Consider the following 20,730-nt stretch of genomic DNA (forward strand, 5'->3'; position numbering starts at 1 on the left):
GGTGCAGCGACACTGAATTGTGAAATACCGTCAGCCGAACATCGAGGTTGGCGGCGGGTACCAAACGGAATGCCATGTGTTGGTCCCTCGACCGGTGAATGGTAGCACCCTCAAGAGTATTGAAAGTCAGAGAGATCTTGGAGTACATGTCCACAGGTCACTGAAAGGGGCAACACAGGTGGAGAAGGTAGTCAAGAAGGCACACGGCATGCTTGCCTTCATTGGCCGGGGCATTGAGTATAAGAATTGGCAAGTCATGTTGCTGCTGTATAGAACCTTAGTTAGGCCACACTTGGAGTACAGTGTTCAACTCTGGTCGCCACACTACCAGAAGGATGTGGAGGCTTTAGAGAGGGTGCAGAAGAGATTTACCAGAATGCTGCCTGGTATGGAGGGCATTAGCTATGAGGAGAGGTTGAATAAACTCGGTTTGTTCTCACTGGAACGAAAGAGGTTGAGGGGCGACCTGATAGAGGTCTACAAAATTATGAGGGGCAAGAGTGGATAGTCAGAGGCTTTTCCCCGGGGTAGAGGGGTCAATTACTAGGGGGCATAGGTTTAAGGTGAGAGGGGCAAGGTTTAGAGTAGATGTACGAGGCAAGTTTTTTATGCAGAGGGTAGTGGGTGCTTGGAACTCGCTGACGGAGGAGGTGGTGGAAGCAGGGACGATAGGGACATTTAAGGGGCATCTTTGACAAATACATGAATAGGATGGGAATAGAGGGATACGGGCCCCGGAAGTGTAGAATATTGTAGTTTAGTCGGGCAGCATGGTCGGCACGGGCTTGGAGGGCAGAAGGGCCTGTTCCTGTGCTGTACATTTCTTTGTTCTTTGTTCTTTGACTGTGGCCTGGATGCATTCAATGCCACACGCCAGTGTGGGCATGTAAATGGTACCGTAAATGCCGTTGGCATATTATTAATGGGCCCGACCCAGCATTTTCCAGGCGTTCCGCGATGCTCGACATTTGCCAAGAGGAATTACCGACGGCAAGATTCACTAGTGCTATTTGTGCTATACCACTTACTGCCCACTGTGAACCTAGCACCACAGGTCATATGGGTGCACCCCCCGAGCCCCAGGCCACCCCCTAGGTACCCTCTGGTCCCAGCCGACACTATCGATGGGATGGGCGTTCTCCAGCACTATCACTGCCATCACCTTGGCGGGGGTGAGGGTCAGCAAGCATGGGAATTGTGTGAGTTCTCCGGGATTTTCCATTGTTGAAGCCACCCCATGCCACTGGGAAACACAGCCGTCAGGAAGAGTGAATCGCAACGAGTGGAGAATTCCGGCCAGGCTGTCCTTGAAACTGATACGTCAACTGGGCCGAGAGAATGCTTCCAAAGATACTCGGGAAGGAAGACTGGAAATTTCAGACGAGCTGACCATTGTTTTCCAATTATCCTGAGATCAGGGGAGGTGCCAGAGGACCGGAGAACTTCAAGTATTTAAGAAAGATTGTCAAGATAAGCTGAAGAACTGAAATGAAAGAGGACCATACGCGGCACGTCCCTTTTGCGAGGGGCTGCACAGTAGCACGGTGGTTAGCACAGTTGCTTCACAGCGCCAGGGTCCCAGGTTCGATTCCCACTTGGGTCACTGTCTGCGCGGAGTCTGCACGTTCTCCCCCGTGTCTGCGTGGGTTTCCTCCGGGTGCTCCAGTTTCCTCCTACTGTCCAAAGGTGTGCGGGTTAGGTGGATTGGCCGCGCTAAATTGCCCCTTAGTGTACAATAAAGGTGAAATGGGGTTATGGGGGAGGTGTGGGGTTAGAGTGGAGGCATGGGCTTAGGTCGGGTGCTCTTTCCAAGGGCTGGTGCATACTCGATGGGCCGAATGGCCTCCTTCTGCACTGTAAATTCTATAAGAGAGAGCTGACTGGTGGTAATTTAAAATGAGGGTCACCACACCTCAGGCGAGGGTCAAGGTTGAGAAGGCGAGGGCCTTCACGGGTAATCCAAGCCAGCACGGGAATTGAACTTGTGCTCTTGGCGTCGCTCCACACCCCAAACCAGCCATCCACCTAACTGAGCTAACCGACAACTACGTGCCCGCTTAACCTCGGTGTTGAGCAACCATACTTCAGAACAAAATTGACTATCACTTTGGCGTATGTGTCTTAATTAACAAAAACCAGCAGCTCGAATTGTTAAGTCCAAATCATGTTTAATTAACGTTATTGTGGTTTTTGATGAGGTAAAGGAGAGTGTGGCTGAGGGTAATGTAGTGGATGTGGTGTATATGGACTTCCAAAAAGCGTTTGTTAAAATGCTACACAACAGGCTTGTGAGGAAAGTTGCAGTGCATGAATAAACAGGACAGGAGTCACATGGATATGAAATTGGCCGAGCGACAGGAAACAAAGGGTGGTGGTGAAAAGCTGTGCTTTGGATCAACGGGACATTGACAGTAGAATTCCAGAGGGGTTGGTGTGAGGACCCCTGCCCTTCTCGATGTCTTTAATGTGTCCGAGTTTAATCCGGACAAATGTGAGGTAATGCATTTTGGAAGGTCTAATGCAGGTAGGGAATATACAGTGAATGGTAGAACCCTCAAGAGTATTGAAAGTCAGAGAGATCTAGGTGTACAGGTCCACAGGTCACTGAAAGGGGAGAAGGTAGTCAAGAAGGCATACGGCATGCTTGCCTTCCTTGGCTGGGGCATTGAGTATAAGAATTGGCAAGTCATGTTGCAGCTGTATAGAACCTTAGTTAGGCCACACTTGGAGTATAGTGTTCAATTCTGGTCGCCACACTACCAGAAGGATGTGGAGGCTTTAGAGAAGGTGCAGAAGAGATTTACCAGGATGTTGCCTGATATGGAGGGCATTAGCTATGAGGAGCGTTTGAATAAACTCAGTTTGTTCTCACTGGAACGACGGAGGTTGAGGGGCGACCTGATAGAGGTCTACAAAATTATGAGGGGCATAGACAGAGTGGATAGTCAGAGGCTTTTTCCCAGGGTAGAGGGGACAATTACTAGGGGGCATAGGTTTAAGGTGCGAGGGGCAAGGTTTAGAGTAGATGTTCGAGGCAAGTTTTTTACACAGAGGGTAGTGGGTGCCTGGAACTTGCTGCCGGAGGAGGTAGTGGAAGCAGGGATGATAGTGACATTTACGGGGCATCTTGACAAATACATGAAAAGGATGGGAATAGAGAGATACAGACCCAGGACGTGTAGAAGATTTTAGTTTAGACGGGCAGCATGGTCGGCACGGGCTTGGAGGGCCGAAGGGCCTGTTCCTGTGCTGTACTTTTCTTTGTTCTTTGTTCTTTGCGCTAGACTTCGGTATACAGGGCACAATTTCAAAATGTGTGGATGACGCAAACTCGGACGTATTGTGAGCTGTGAGGAGGATAGTGAGAGACTTGAAAAGAACATAAGTAGGCTGGTGGAAGGAGCGGACAAGTGGCAGGCAAAACTTAATGCAGAGAAGTGTGGAGAGATTGATTTTGATAGCAAGAAAATGGGCAGATAATCCAAAATGAAGGTTGCAATTCTGAAGGGGGTTCAGCAGAGGCTGAGGGATCTAGGTTAACATGTGCATAAATCATCGAAGGTTACAGGGCAGGTTAAAGGAGATTGGTTAACAAAGCATATTGGATCCTGGGCTTTATCGCAAGGGGCATGGGGTACAAAAGAAACGGAGGTATGATAATCCTGTGTAAAAACAGGTGTGGCTCAGCGGAAGTATTTGCCCCCAGTTCTGGGCACCACACTTCAGGAATGAGCTAAGGCAGGGGCTGGTTTAGCACACTGGGCTAAATCGCTGGCTTTTAAAGCAGGCCAGCAGCACGGTTCAATTCCCGTACCAGCCTCCCTGAACAGGCGCTGGAATGTGGCGACTAGGGGCTTTTCACAGTAACTTCATTTGAAGCCTACTTGTGACAATAAGCGATTTTCATTTTTCACTTCATTCGAAAGGGTGCATGAAGTTTTTGCTGAGTGAAGGAGAGGATGGGTGTGGGTAATGTAGTTGATGTGGTGTACATGGGCTTCTGAAAGGCATTTATTGAAATGCTACACAACAGGCTTGTGAGGAAAGATTCCCCGGATGAGGGACACAATTGTGTTAATAGCTTGGAGAATCTGGTGATATTTCCCTGAGAGAAGGGAGATTTGACAATGGTATTCCACATCACAAGGGGTCTGAGGGAGAAACTGTTCCCATTGGTGGACGTGATTGAAAACCAGAGCTGGTGAAAGAAGCGATGTCGGCTGTTTGGTGTGAAAGATTATGTGGAAGGCACGACCTGAGAGTGTGGAGGAGGCAGATTCAATCATGGCTTTCCAAAGAGAAATTAACCATTACCTGATTGGAGGGAGCTGGTACAGACACGAGGGCAGGGTGGCCTCATCCTCTGTTTAGATTCCATGATTTATCACTGGCACATTGCTGAGAGAGGGACATCAAGAAAGTGACCTGGCGAGAAAGGAGCAGCGAGAGCGGCCAAGATGGAGAGAGGGAAAGAGAGGGAGAGAGAGAGACTGAGGCAGACAGAGGGAAAGACGCAGAAAGAGACAAGCAGACAGAATGAGAGAGAGATAGAGAGAGCGTGAGAGAGAAAAACAGATTGAGAAAGAGGGAGAAAGGTAGAGGGACACTGAGACACAGAGAGAGACAGTGAGATCCAGAAAGCGAGACAGAGAGAGAGAGAGAGAGAGAGGTGCAGAGGGACTGAGGGAGAAAGAGAGAGAGGCAGAGAGACAGAGAGACTGAGAGAGAGAGAGAGGCAGAGAGACTGAGAAAGAGAGAGAGAGGTAGAGGGACTGAGTGTGTGAGAGAGAGAGAGGTAGAGGGACACTGAGACACAGAGAGAGAGACAGTGAGATCCAGAAAGCGAGACAGAGAGAGGCAGAGAGACTGAGAGAGAGAGAGGTAGAGGGACACTGAGACACAGAGAGAGAGACAGTTAGATCCAGAAAGCGAGGCAGAGAGAGAGAGAGGCAGAGAGACAGAGAGAGGCAGAGAGACTGAGAGAGAGAGAGAGACGTAGAGGGACACTGAAACACAAAGAGAGAGGCAGAGATCCAGAGAGACAGACTGAGAGAGAGACAGAGAAAGAGGGAGAGAGGTAGAGAGACACTGAAACATAAAGAGAAACAGTGAGAGACAGAGACAGACAGAGGGAGAAAGCAGGACAGAGGTAGAGACACATTGAGATGCTAAGGAGAGAGACATTGAGAGGCAAACTGAGAGAGAGAGAGACAGAGTGAGATAGAGGGAGAAAGAGACAGAGAGAGAAAAGGAGGCTTGGGAAATTAATGAGTGCAAGGGAAATGAAGGGGGAGAGGAAAGCAGATGGACAGAGAAAGAGGAGAGAGACAGGAAGAGGAAGAGAAATTCGGAGAAATGGGAGAGACATGGTAAGATCATTCCGAACAGAAGAGAGAGGATTAGGCCCAGCGTAGAATTCGGAGAGGTGGTGAGGTCTGAAAGTGGTGGCGAGATGGGATAAAGTTTGGGTCTGAGCGCTGTTGTGTGTGGAAGGAAGTGATAATAGAGAGATAAGAGGTGGGGAAATGGAGTGGCCCATGTTTGCTTTGGATTCAATGTTTTTGACAAAACGAGAGAGGAGAGATAAGATACAGGGAGGAAGGAGTGGGGGAAGGGGGCCCGGCAGCTGGCAGGATGTGGTGGAGAGGGGTGGGTGTGTGAGGAGCTGACAGCGAGGGCTGATCAAAGCCTGATCTCCGAGCCCAGCCCACACCATGTCTCCATGCAGGAGAGGGGGGGGATGCTGGCATCACGGGAAGTGTCAGACCTGCAAACCAGACTGGCGCTCGGCCCTCATTTCCGCCAATGTGTCCAGCTCAGCAAACACCTGAACTTGGCTTTCACTGCTGTGGAACTGGACTTTGAAAGCCAGTTTTCGTGTTCACCAAGGTGGTGAAAGATTACGGAGTCCTGAGACACAGAGAGAGCTGGGCGTCCCAGTGCGATGAGCCGCAAAACATTAGTACACAGCTGCAGCAAGCAATTTGGAAAGTCAATCGAGCGTTCATTGCGAGGGGAATTGAATACAAAATTAGGGACGTCATGTTTCAATTATTCAGGGCATTGGTGAGACCACATCTGGAGTATTGTGTGTAGTGACCTGGATATCTGCTGGTATGTAAAGGGTTAACCACTGTATCAGAGTGCTAGACAACCACTAGATGGTAATACCATATCCATGTATATAAACTGAACTCAGAGGAGATTCCCGCCTCTTCGTATCAGGAGTGACACGATAGCCGAGTGTTAGAGAGATAGCTTAGTTGGCACATGTAGTCAAACTTTATTTATACTTTATCTAATTTACTTAATCATCAGTCAGAGTTGTAAAAGAGTGAACAAACTCACTGATATTTATATTGGTTAGTCATTAAATGTTATTTGCTTAATTTGGAGACTGATACTTTCATTAAACTACAACCATCAGACTATTCTGGAAGTAAGCAAAAGAAACAATGTATTCTAATTACGTAATATAACATGGTACCAGGATTAGCTTCGAAAAAATTAGCTGGTTAGATTAAGAAAGATCAGAAACAGAAGAAATCTGTGCAGCTTTTCAACTGCGGAAGCGTCGCAGCAAACGAATCCTTCGAAGAAAACTGCCTCGATGGACGATGCACCAGCTCCACATCACCTCAAGACGACTGGTAATTTGAACTCTAATTAGAAACTGTTTCAACAACAATTTCAGATATATTTGGAAGCTACAGATTTAACTACCGCAACTGACCCTAGAAAGATAGCATTGCTTTATCAATGGCAGGACAGCATGCAATCAAAATATATATAGCACTGTGCACAGCACTGATCTCGTCATTTAAAGAAGGGTGGTTTATGTCAAAACCCCCTCCCCCCCACGTGGACCACGGGGGAACCTTTCATTGATCTCCCCACGGGACTCGTGGATTACGAGCTCCTCAGGTAGGGGGCGGAGACCAATCACCTGGAGGTCGTCATGAGCAACGGTTACAAGCAAGCCCAGATCAGGGCCGAGTGAGGTAGGTCCTCCCAGCTAGAATAGCACTGGGAGTGCGATGCTTCATCATACAGGCCATTGTAAATACTTGGTAAATAAATCTATCTCTGCCTCATAATAGTTTACTGGTCTAATACCTGGATCCTGAGGGGTATTGACAGGGTGGATGTGAAGAGGATGTTTCCTCTTGAGGGTGAATCTGGAACTCGGAAGGGGAGGGTCGCTCATTTAAGTCGGAGATGAGGAGAATGTTTTTCTCTCAGAGAGTGATGAGCCTTTGGAATTCCCATCCTCGAAAGGGAATGAAAGCAGAGTTTGGGGATATTTTTAAGGCAGAGGTAGATAGATTTTTAAAAAGCAAGGGGCGGGGGGGGTGAAAATGTATTGGGCGGAGCAGAGAGTGTGGAGTTGAGGTTAAAATCAGATCTTATTGAATGTCGGAGCAGATTTTAGGGGCCTACAGCTGCTCCTGATTTATACGTTTGCGTGCCAACACACCTAGGCCTGGGGCCTGGAGCACGAGAGGAGTGGGGCCTAGGGCCTGGCTCCTGGAGTAGAGCCTGAGGGCGTGGGGAGAAGGGTTTTGGAGTCTGGGGGAATGAGAGAGCAGTGGACTGCGGAGCCATATGTGATTGAGATATATCACCAGCCAGGAGGAGCGTATCAGTAAGTGCAGTGCCTGTTCATTCGTCAAAAATGCAAGGAACTTCTAATCCATTCAGTCAACGAACCCCAAACTCTGCTCAAACAGAACTGAACCAAGATGGGCAATCTTGGGAATGATCTCAAAACTGCCGGACGAGGAGAAGGCTAAATGAAGGTACACTACCCTCTCTCTGTATCTCTCACTTTGCCATTTCCCCTCGCTCTCTCTCCCCCTCTTGCTTCCTACCTTTCTCCACCTCTCTCTCTCACTTTCACTCTCTCCCTCTGCTTCTCTCTCTCTCTCTCTGCCCCCCTTTCCACCATTCTCTGTCTCCACTTCTCTCTGCCTTGACCTCACCCTGCCTCTCTCCCTGACTCTCTCGTCTCTCTCTCTCTCTCGCCCTCTCCCTCTCTCTGTCGCTTCCTGTCTGTCTCTCTCTTTCCTTCCGCCTCTCTCTCTCTCTCTCTCTCTCTCTCTGCCTCTCTTTCCACCTCTCCCTGTCCCGGTCGCTGTCTGCGATGATCTCTCCCCCTCTGCCACTCTCTCTGACTCTCCCACTTGGCCTCTCTCGCTGAATGTTTTTGCTCTGATATTAAGCACTTACCTCACTGCACACCTTGCATTGGGCCGGATTTGAGCACTCGCTCCATGGCAGGCTGGTGGAGGTTGTGGCAAACAGACCCAAAGCAGGAAATACCTTCAAAGCACTCTGAAGGTAGCAGTCACTGAGAGTTGAGCGAGCAGCTTATCAGACTGTGCTGACAGCTGACAAAGGAGGGAATACGAAACCGTGCTTGATGAAGTTTGGGGACAGAAGAACATAAGAACATAAGAACTAGGAACAGGAGTAGGCCATCTGGCCCCTCGAGCCTGCTCCGCCATTCAATGAGATCATGGCTGATCTTTGTGGACTCAGCTCCACTCTCCGGCCCGTACACCAGATCCCCGAACCCCGTTATTCTTTAGAAAGGTATCAATCTTTTTCTTAAATACGTTTAATGAAGGAGCCTCAACTGCTTCACTGGGCAAGGAATTCCAGAGATTCACAACCCTTTGGGTGAAGAGGTTCCTCCTAAACTCGGTCCTAAATCTACTTCCCCTTATTTTGAGGCTATGCCCCCTAGTTCTGCTTTCCCCAACCAGTGGAAACAACCTGCCCGCATCTATCCTATCTATTCCCTTCATAATTTTATATGTTTCAATAAGATCCCCCCGCATCCTTCTAAACTCCAAAGAGTACAGTCCCAGTCTACTCAACCTCTCGTCATAATCTAATCCCCTCAACTCTGGGATCAACCTAGTGAATCTCCTCTGCTCTCCCTCCAGTGCCAATATGTCCTTTCTCAGGTAAGGAGACCAAAACTGAACACAATACTCCAGATGTGGCCTCACCAACACCCTATACAATTGCAGCATAACCTCCCTCGTCTTGAACTCCATCCCTCGAGCAATGAAAGACAAAACTCGATTAGCCTTCTTAATCACCTGTTGCACCTGCACACCAACTTTTTGCGACTCGAGCACCAGCACACCCAGGTCCCGCTGCACAGCAGCATGTTTTAACATCTTACCGTTTAAATAATAATTCATTCTGCTGTTATTCCTCCCAAAATGGATAGCCTCACACTTGGCAGCATTGAATTCCATCTGCCAGACCCTAGCCCATTCACCTAACCTATCCAAATCCTTCTGCAGACTTCCGGTATCCTCTGCACTTTTTGCTTTACCACTCATCTTAGTGTCGTCTGCAAACTTTGACACATTGCATTTGGTCCCCAACTCCAAATCATCGATGTAAATTGTGAACAACTGCGGCCCCAACACTGATCCTTGAGGGACCCCACTAGTTGCAGGTTGCCAACCAGAGAAACACCCATTTATCCCCACTCTCTGCTTTCTGTTAGTTAACCAATCCTCTACCCATGCTACCACTTTACCCTCAATGCCATGCATCTTTAGTTTATGCAGCAACCTTTTGTGTGGCACCTTGTCAAAAGCTTTCTGGAAATCCAGATATACCACATCCATTGGCTCCCCGTTATCTACTGCACTGGTAACGTCCTCAAAAAATTCTACCAAATTAGTCAGACACGGCCTACCCTTTATGAACCCATGCTGCGTCTGCCCAATGGGACAATTTCCCTCCAGGTGCCCCGCTATTTCCTCCTTAATGATAGATTCCAGCATTTTCCCTACAACCGAAGTTAAGCTTACCGGCCTATAATTACCCGCTTTCTGCCGACCTCCTTTTTTAAACAGTGGTGTCACGTTTGCTACTTTCCAATCCTCTGGGACCACCCCAGAGTCTAGTGAATTCTGATAAATTATCACTAGTGCGTTTACAATTTCCCTAGCCATCTCTTTTAACACTCTGGGCTGCATCCCATCAGGGCCAGGAGACTTGTCTACCTTTAGCCCCATTAGCTTGCCCAATACTGCCTCCTTAGTGATTACAATCATCTCAAGGTCCTCACCTATCATATCTTTATTTCCATCAGTCACTGGCATGTTATTTGTGTCTTCCACTGTGAAGACTGACCCAAAAAACCTGTTCGGCTCCTCAGCCATTTCCCCGTCTCCTATTAGTAAATCTTCCTTCTCGTCTTCCAAAGGACCAATATTTACCTTAGCCAGCTCCATCAAACTGTCAGCGGCAGGTACAATGAGAATATTGAGCACCGGACAAGTTGGCCGCAATAGAGACACACAAAAATAAATTGAATTGGGCTCAACCTTGAGTCCTGATCCAGGGGCACTCCCTCACACCAGCACCCTCCCCCCCTCCACCACTCCTGCCCCACCCCCAGCTCACCGAGGGTGGAGTTGTCAGGGATAGATTGGGGGGCCTCGGCACCCCCAACTGCAGTGAGGAAAAAGAGGAGGAGGGAGGCGAGGGGTTGAGAAGGGGTTAATCGTGGAGTCACAAAGGGGCCATTTCGGCCCATCGAGTCTGCACCGACCTTTCGAAAGAGCCCCCTACCGAGGCCCACTCCCCCTCCCCATCCCCGTAACCTCACTTAAACTTGGCACACTAAGGGGCAATTTAGAGTGGTCAATGCACCTAACCTACACATCTTTGGACTGTGGGAGTTAACCGGAGCACCCGGAGGAAACCCACGCAGACACGGGGAGAACGTGCAAACTCCACACGGTCACCCGAGGTGGGAATTGAACCCGGGACCCTGGAGCTGTGAGGCAGCAGTGCGAACCCACTGGGTCACCGTGCCGCCCATAATAGTTATAATCATTATGCTAACGAGATAGTGACATGTATCATGATGTAACAGCGACATCAACAGCCATGTGCAAGAGATCTTGTCAACTTACTCGGAGATTGGGAGAGGCAGGCAAACGCCTTTCAGACAGGTAGCACATTTCTGGATTGTGTCTGGGATAGTTTCCTGCAGCAATATGTTCCAGGTGTAATAAGTGGACAGACAATATTACATTTCGTGTTGAGTAATAAGCCCAGTTTAAGTAGCAACGTAACCGTGCGTGGATATTTCTCAAATAGTGATCATAACGTGATTGAATTCAGTGTGGTGTTTGAAAGTGGAAAGCACGATTCAGACACTAGGGGGCGGGATTCTCCGAGGGCAGATGCTGGAATCGGGAAACGCGATTGGGCGTAGAATTGCGCGTGAGGGAAAATCATGGCCGGCGAAGCGGGCAGACAGGGTGCTAGGCTCCGGTTACCCGACAGCTGCGTCAATGTGTCCTACTCCGCACATGTAGTAAATGCCGTTGGCATATCGTCAGTGGGCCTGACCCGGTATTCCCCGGGGCCTCCGCGATGCTACCCCTCAATTAGGAGAAATGACCCACCGGCAAGTTCCCCTTGTTTTAAAAATCGGGAGCAGGTGCCGTGGCTGATGAGGGAGGTAAGACGCGGAGAGGCACAGCCGTGGGCTGCTGGTCCTGGTGCTGGCAAGGCTGGCTGGGAGGGGCGTCTGCCAGGGCCGGGGTGGGGGCTGAGCAGCGGGGGGTGACCAGGGAATGGGTCGAGGGGGTCAGGATAACACCCCATGGGACTCAGGCTCCCAGGCACGGACCACCATCGATGTGGCCTGCAGGGCATCCACCTTGCTGTGCACCCCACTGACTGCCCTCTGTGGCCCGTGGTTGCGCAAAGTGGCACCGACCGTACGGGTGCCCGCATCACGCCCCCAGCACCCCCACCCTGCACCTTACCACCCTCCCACTCCGCCACCCCCTCCATCTCAGCAGACAGGTTAGCGTGAGGGTCAAGGGCGCAAAACTGGACAAAAATGTCACCGTTTCACGACTGGCGCCAAAGCCGGCGCCAATCAGACGGGCATCGCGCCGGCCCAAAGGTGCGGAAGTCTCCGCATCTTTGGCGGCCTAGCCCCAACATTGAGGGGCTAGGCCGACGCCGGAGGGATTTCCGCCCCGCCAGCTAGCGCGGAAATGCGGCGCATGCGCGGGAGCGTCAGCGGCCGCTGTCAGTTTCCCGCGCATGTGCAGTGGGGAGAGTCTCTTCCGCCTCTGCCATGGTGGAGGCCGTAGCGGAGGCGGAAGGGAAAGAGTGCCCCCACAGCACAGGCCCGCCCGCGGATCGGTGGGCCCCGATCGCGGGCCAGGCCACCGTGGGGGCACCCCCCGGGGTCAGATCGCCCCGCGCCCCCCCCCCCCCAGGACCCCGGAGCCCGCCCACGCCGCCTGGTCCCGCCGGTAAATACCAGGTTTGATTTACGTCGGCGGGACAGGCAATTCCTGGGCGGGACTTCGGCCCATCCGGGCCGGAGAATCCAGCGGGGGGTCCCGCCAACCGGCGCGGCTGGATTCCCGCCCACGCCCAATCTCCGGGAGCGGAGACTTTGGCAGGGGCGGGGGCGGGAGTCACGGCGGCCAACGGCCATTCTCCGACCCGGCGGGGGGGGGGGGTCGGAGAATGACGCCCCTGATCACAACGTTCCAACCTGACTTGGTGCTGTGTCAGAGGGCTGTGAGGGATGGGCTGTGCTGGCTGCAGAGGGGGAGCTGGGGGGGGGGGGGGGGGGCGCGGGGAGGGGAGATGGACACACATTGGGGCTTGTGCCAGTGACCCCAGTGCTGCCGTCACTCACCACCCCTGTACCCCACCCCCTCCCTCTCCACCCCACACCCCAACCACCTCCCACCATCCCCCCCCCCCCCCACCTCCGCCACCCCAAGCGTGTGATTGGAACGGCCAGCTTGCATACTCAGGCAGGAGTCAGACTTTGTCAAACGACGCGGAGCACCAGGGTTCTTCGAGGAGCGGGTCATCATCATCCTCCATCCCAACGGCCAGACCCGCTGATGCTGCCCCCCCCCCCGCTAGAGTGTGGCGGGTAGCAAGCATGGAGGGGGTTGCTGGGCGCGGAGGGCGCAGGGAGGGTGGTCATGGGAAGGGGTGATTGGCCGTCTGGGGTGGGGGGGGGGGTGAGAAGGGGTGTCTCTGCCGCTGGCCACGCCCTTTAGCCGAGGAACATGGAGGTGATTAGAGTGTCCCGGGCCACCGGCCTGGCGCACATGTCCTACCCATCCTCCCCCTCCCCCGCATCCTGCCCGTCAGACGAGACCCGGCATTGATAGTCCTCCTCCAGTGCCCTCTCTGCTGCGCAATGTTAGTGAGAATGCAGCAGGCCACCATGATGTGGGAAACTCTACTGCTCTACTGGAGGGACCCTCTAGAGCTGTCCAGACATCGAATCGCATCTTCACGATGCCAAAGCACCGTTCAATCATGCCGGTGGCCTCTCCTTGGGCATCGTTGCAGTGGGTCTCCGCGTCGGCCTGTGGCCCCTGGATAGGTGCCATCAACCTCGCCCACGATGGATAACCCCTGTCACCCAGGAGCCAAGCCACCTCTTGGGGGAGCACATCGAAGACGCCAGGAATTGTTGCGTGCACCAGGATGAAGGCGTCGTGCACACCGCCCGGGTATCGGGCACAGAGGTGAATGATGGGCATCTCATGTCACACACCAGCTGCACGTTGATCGAGTGGAACCCCTTTTGGGTTGGTATAGAGCACCCTGCCATGGGCCGGATGCTCATCGGGGGGACATGCGTCCTGTCGATCATCCCTGTTCCCGGGGCACCTCTGCGACGACAGTGAACCCCGCTGCCCGGGTCTCCCGGTGGGCTCGGAACACATTGAATTTGATACATTGTGCCGAGTGGGCATATGGGGCCTGCGGGGTGGAACGCTGCCCTCACCCCGCACCCCTGGCCCCGTCGGTGCCTGGCACTGTGGGAGCCTCTGGCCCTGTCACCTGTCCCTGCTGACTTGTCCTGCCCATGTCAACGTGCGCTCCACGGCCCTCATCCGGCATCTCCTGTCGGGGCTACTGTGGGCAATTCCTTTGGGTGGGTCACGTGATGCCATGCCAGTGGGTGGCGCACGGTTTGGCGGGGGGGGGGGGTTGGTGAGATGGAGGGGGTGGCGGAGTGAGGGGGTCGGAAGGTGCAGGGTGGGGTGCTGGGGGTTGGGGGGGGGGGTGGGGGGAGATGGGGGATGCCGGAAACCCTGCAGCAGCCATTTTAAAATGCCCGTACTGTGAAGCTAAAAAATCAGATAATCTAAATAGAAGATAAGCTGACCCGGCAGAAGGTATTACTCCAGTGCAGAAAGACAGGACACTTTAAGCGGTTCTGTAAACCCGAAAATGCAAACAAAGGAAGAATTCAAGAGGACATCTCTGAACAGCAGACAATCCTTACTTCTGTTGTGGGCAAAATCTTGGAAAGGTTTATAAGAGATCGGGTGTATAATCATCTGGAAAGGAATAATTTGATTAGACATAGTCAACACGGTTTCGTGAAGGGTAGGTCGTGCCTCACAAACCTTATTGAGTTCTTTGAGAAGGTGACCAAACAGGTGGATGAGGGTAAAGCAGTTGATGTGGTGTATATGGATTTCAGTAAAGCGTTTGATGAGGTTCCCCACGGTAGGCTACTGCAGAAAATACGGAAGCATGGGATTCAGGGAGATTTAGCAGGTTGGATCAAAAATTGGCGAGCTGGAAGAGGACAAAGGGTGGTGTTTGATGGGAAATATTCAGACTGGAGTCCAGTTATTAGTGGTGTACCACAAGGATCTCTTTTGGGTCCACTGCTGTTTGTCATTTTTATAAATGACCCTAGCAAGGCTGTTTAGCACAGGGCTAAATCGCTGGCTTTGAAAGCAGACCAAGGCAGGCCAGCAGCATGGTTCAATTCCCGTAACAGTCTTCCCGAACAGGCGCTGGAATGTGGCGACTAGGGGCTTTTCACTTCATTTGAAGCCTACTTGTGACAATAAGCGATTTTCATTTTCATTAAATGACCTGGAGGAGGGTGTAGAAGGATGGGTGAGTAAATTTGCAGATGACACTAAAGTTGGTGGAGTTGTGGACAGTGCGGAAGGATGTTACAAGTTACAGAGGGACATAGATAATCTGCAGTGCTGGGCTGAGAGGTGGCAAATGGAGTTTAATGCAGAAAAGTGTGAGGGGATTCATTTTGGAAGGAATAACAGGAAGACAGAGTACTGGGCTAATGGTAAGATTCTTGGCAGTGTGGATGAGCAGAGAGATCTCGGTGTCCATGTACATAGATCCCTGAAAGTTGCCACTCAGGTTGAGAGGGTTGTTAAGAAGGCGTACGGTGTGTTAGCTTTTATTGGTAGAGGGATTGAGTTTCGGAGCCATGGGGTCATGTTGCAGCTGTACAAAACTCTGGTGTGGTCGCATTTGGAGTATTGCGTGTAATTCTGGTCGCCGCATTATAGGAAGGATGTGGAAGCATTGGAAGGGGTGCAGGGGAGATTTATTAGAATGTTGACTGGTATGGAGGGAAGATCTTATGAGGAAAGGCTGAGGGACTTGAGGCTGTTTTCGTTAGAGAGAAGAAGGTTAAGAGGTGACTTAATTGAGGCATATAAGATGATCAGAGGATTGGATAGGGTGGACAGTGAGAGCCTTTTTCCTCGGATGGTGATGTCTAGCACGAGTGGACATACCTTTAAATTGAGGGGTGATAGATATAAGACAGATGTCAGAGGTAGGTTCTTTACTCAGAGTAGTAAGGGTGTGGAATGCCCTGCCTGCAACAGTAGTGGACTCGCCAACACTAAGGGTATTCAAATGGTCATTGGACAGACATATGGACGATAAGGGAATAATGCAGATGGGCTTTAGAGTGGTTTCACAGGTCGGCGCAACATCGAGGGCTGAAGGGCCTGTACTGCGCTGTACTGTTCTATGTTCTATGTTCTAATCCAGGAAACGAGTAACAAAAGGAAGGAAATGAGGACACAGATTTCCTCGGAGAAGTGATGGATCATGAACCAATATTTTGGACCGTTACTTTCGAACACACTCGCTATTGGAGCTGGTATTACAGTCCTGACTGACCAATTTGGAAAGATGCAGTGTATTAGACATCCAGCCATCAAGAATTCTACTGCAAGGCACGGATTGGACGAATCTTCAACGAACAGAGCTGACACCGCCCTTAGCCACAAGGGATGAGAGTTATGTCATGGGAGAGTACCTTTAAGAAATGGATGATTAAGCAATGTACCTTTAAGAAATGGAGCAGATCATATTACTGAAATGATGTCAGAGTGTGTGTGTGTGGGGGGGGGGGGGGGGGGGGTGGAGCTGAGCTCACTTCTGCTTTTAGTTTCAGTTTGAGGAGAAAGCTGGGAGTGTCTGTGTGTTTTGCTGAGAGCTGCAGGAAGACAGATAGCTGGTCTGTTGATGTCTGCAAATCCAAAGACTATAAATATATTGAATGTAACCTCATGTCTGTTTTTGAAGGTTGAAGTCTTTTGGATGTTTAAAGCAACAGTTTGAAGCATTATTTAGTGTTGTAGTCTTTCCGGGTTATCTTTGAAGTAATGGGTGTTAAGATATTCAATGTTTGTTTATTAAAGGTTAAATTGAGTCCATAGAATAAACATTGTTTTGTTTTAAAAACCATTTGTCCATAATTGCTGTATCACACCTGGAGGGTATGCCGTGTGCTTCCCACACCACAATCTATTAAAAGTTGTGGGTCGGTTGAACTCCATGAAACACTTTGGGGTTCTGTAAACCCAGACCCATAACAATTGGGGGCTTGTCCGGGATAAAATTCTATCTATTGGATTGGCTTAGTGAACTTAAAGACAGTGAGGGGTGAGCATATTGTGATTGCTTTTCAGGTGTGGTAATTTAATTTAATTGGGGAGAGTGTTGTGGACAATGGCTCTTTCAGAGGCTCAGAAGTTTTTCAGGGTGGAGACGGTCACACACAGTACCTTACGGACAGAGACTAAAAGCAGACTGTTAGATTTGGCAAAAACATTGCAGTTAAGATTACCTGACAAAATGTGAAAAGATGAGGTAATTATGGCGGTGGTTAAGCATTTAGAGTTGCCTGAGATACCGTTTGATTGATTGGAAAGGCAAAAATTCAGTTGCAAATTAAACAAATGGAGCATGAGAAAGACTTAAAGCAGCTTGAATACGAAAGAGAGAGGAAAATGAAAGAGAGAGAGCGGGAAAAAAAGAGAGAGAGAGGAAAAAGAAAGTGAGAGAGAGATGAAAAAGAAAAGGAGAGCGAAGAAAGGAGAAAAGAAAGAATAGCACTAGCAGAACAAAAAGAAAAATAAAGGGAGATACAGATCAGGGAAAAAGATAAAGGGAGAGAGTTTGAACTTCAGAAAATGGCCATGAAACATGACAGTCAGTTAAAACTGGCAGATGTAAAGGGAAACGTACAGTTGGATGATAGTGATGAGGATAGTGAGAAAGAGCATCATAGTCGAAGGCTTGGTGGGAATCTATTTAAATATGTCCAAGCATTGCCACGATTTGATGAGAAGGAGGTAGAAGCCTTTTTCATTTCATTTGAGAAGGTGGCTAAACAAATGAAATGGCCACAGGACATGTGGGTATTACTGATTCAAACAAAGCTGGTAGGTAGAGCTAGTGAAGTCTTTGCATCACTGCCGGAGGAGGTATCTGGGACGTATGAGGAGGTGAAAAAATCCATCTTAGGTGCATATGAACTAGTGCCTGAAGCCTACAGACAAAGGTTTAGAAATTTAAGGAAATAATTTGGTCAAACATACATGGAGTTTGAAAGGCTCAAACAGAGTAATTTTGATAGGTGGATAAGGGCTTTGAAAATAGATCAAACGTATGAAGCTCTCAGAGAAATTATACTTTTCGAGGAGTTTAAAAACGCAATTCCTGATGTAGTGAGAACTCGTGTGAAAGAACAGAGGGTTAAAACTGCGAGATTAGCAGCAGAAATGGCAGATGATTATGAATTAGTTCATAAATCAAAGCTTGGTTTCCGGCATCAGTTTCAGCTGGTGAGGAATAGAAACTGGGGACATGAGAAATACTCAAATGGTAAAGGTAAAGGTGATCTGATGGGAGACAATAAAGAGAGTGTACCTCAGATTAAAAAGGAAATCCAGGAGGGTGGAAAACAGATTAAAATTTTCAAATGTTTTCACTGTAATAAACTAGGCCATGTAAAGTCACAGTGTTGGTGGTTGAAGAAAAGCACTGGGAAGGCTGATGTGGTGAAACAGGATAAGACAGTGGGGTTTGTTAAAGTAGTAAAGGAAAGTCCAAGTGAAGCGAAGGAGGTGCAAACAATTGTACAGCCTGTTCAAGAAGTAATTGTTAAGAAGGTGCCAGATGTCTTTAAAGAATTTACTTGTGTGGGTGAGGTTTACTCATGTGTATCAGGAGGAGCAAGTAAAGAAGTCACAATTTTCAGAGATACGAGAGCTAGTCAATCTTTAATGGTAAGAGATGAGGAATCATGTAGTTTGGAAGAATGTTGCCAAAAAGGTGGTAATATGTGGAATTCAGGGTGAGAGAAGTAGCGTTCCATTATATAAGGTAAAGTTGGAAAGTCCAGTGAAGAGTGGTGAAGTGGTAGCAAGAGTAATAGAGAAACTATCTTGTCCAGGAATACAGTTTATCTTGGGTAATGATATAGCTGGATCGCAGGTGGGAGTGATGCCTACTGTGGTTGATAAGCCAGTGGAAAATCAGACAACTGAAGTGTTGAAGGACGAATATCCTGGGATTTTTCCGGATTGTGTAGGAAAAAGGTCGCAAATTCACAGGTTAAGACAAGAGGAGAAATCAAAGAACGAAGATGAAGTGGAAGTGCAATTATCAGAAACGATTTTTGATCAGATGGTTGAAAAAGAACAAGAACAGGTGGAGGATGAGGCGGATATTTTTAGTTCAGGAAAATTGGAGGAGTTACAACAGAAAGATGTAGAAATAAAACGGATATATCAGAAAGCATATACGGAAGAGGAATCTGAGAGTATACCAGAGTGTTATTACCATAAAAGTGATGTCTTGATGAGAAAATGGAGACCTGTACATATACAGACTGATGAAAAGTGGGCAGAAGTTCATCAAGTAGTATTGCCGATAGGGTATAGAAAGGGGGTGATGCGAGTGGCACATGAAGTACCAGTGGGAGGTCATTTGGGGATGAGGAAAACTCAAGCTAAAATCCAGAAACATTTTTATTAGCCTGGACTACATAAAGATGTAGTTAAATTTTGTCAATCATGTCACACATGTCAAGTGATAGGGAAAGCACAAGCAGTGATAAAACCAGTGCCCTTAATACCCATTCCAGCATTTGAGGGACCTTTTGCAAGTGTCCTAATTGATTGTGTAGGATCGCTTCCTAAAACAAAAAGTCGGATTCAATATCTTTTGACTATAATGGATGTGTCTACTAGGTTTCCAGAGGCCATTCCAGTACGTAATATTACAGCTAAAAAGATTGTGGAGGAACTACTTAAATTCTTTACTAGATATGGACTACCCACAGATATTCAATCGGATCAAGGGTCAAATTTTAGCTAAAAGTTATTCAGAGAAGTTATGGATAGCTTAGGAATAAAACAATTTAAATCAACTGCATACCATCCAGAATCACAGGGAGCGTTCGAAAGGTGGCATCAGACATTAAAGACAATGTTGAGGGCTTATTGTCATGATTATCCACAGGATTGGGATAAAGGAATTCCATTCCTACTAATGAGTCAACCAAATTTAGTCCTTTTGAACTAGTTTTTGGTCATGAGGTAAGAGGACCACTTAAATTGATGAAAGAAAAATTGGTGGGTGATAAATTGGGAATTACACAATTGGATTACGTGTCAAATTTCAGGGAACGATTAAATAGAGCAGGTGAATTGGCTAGACAACATTTGGAAGTTGCACCAAATGTGATGAAACGGGTCGCGGACAAGAAATCCAAAGTTTGTAATTTTGCCAGTGGAGATAAAGTTTTAGTATTGTTACCAGTGGTAGGTGAGCCTTTAAAAGCTAGGTTTTGTGGACCGTATCAGATTGAAAGGAAATTAAGTGAGGTGAATTATGTGGTTAAAAACACCAGATAGAAGGAAGACTCACCGAGTGTGTCGTGTGAATATGCTTAAAAGGTACTTTGAAAGGGAAGGAGAGAAAAAGGAGGAGGTTTTAATGATTCTAACTCGAAGTGATGAACCAAATCCATATGATTGTGAATTTGACATACCTCAAATTAAATTGGAAAATGAGGATGTTCTTAAAAATTGGGATACATTGTTGAGTTATCTTCCAGAGGAAAAACGAACTGACCTGAAAGAGTTATTGATATCACATGGGCAAGTTTGTGGAGATACATTGGGCAGTACTAAAATGGCTATGCATGATGTGGATGTGGGAAATGCTGTTCCAATCAAACAACATCCATACAGACTTAATTCTTTAAAATTGGCACAGGTTAACAAAGAGATTGAGAATATGCTTAAAAATGGCATAATTGAAGTGGGTTGCAGCCAATGGATCTCACCCATAGTGATGGTACCAAAACCAGACGGTACCCAACGGTTGTGTGTGGACTATAGAAAGGTTAATGCAGTTACAAGAACGGACTCTTGTCCTAGCCCACATTTGGAGGATTGCATTGAGAAAGTGGGACAATCCGCTTTTATTTCTAAATTGGATTTACTTAAAGTTTACTGGCAGGTACCTTTATCCGAAAGGGCAAAGGAGATTTCAGCTTTTGTGACTCCACATGGTATATACCAATTCAAAGTTAAGCCATTTGGCATG

This window comes from Scyliorhinus torazame, chromosome 31 (assembly GCF_047496885.1).
Source record: "Scyliorhinus torazame isolate Kashiwa2021f chromosome 31, sScyTor2.1, whole genome shotgun sequence".
In the NCBI taxonomy this organism is placed as follows: domain Eukaryota; kingdom Metazoa; phylum Chordata; class Chondrichthyes; order Carcharhiniformes; family Scyliorhinidae; genus Scyliorhinus; species Scyliorhinus torazame.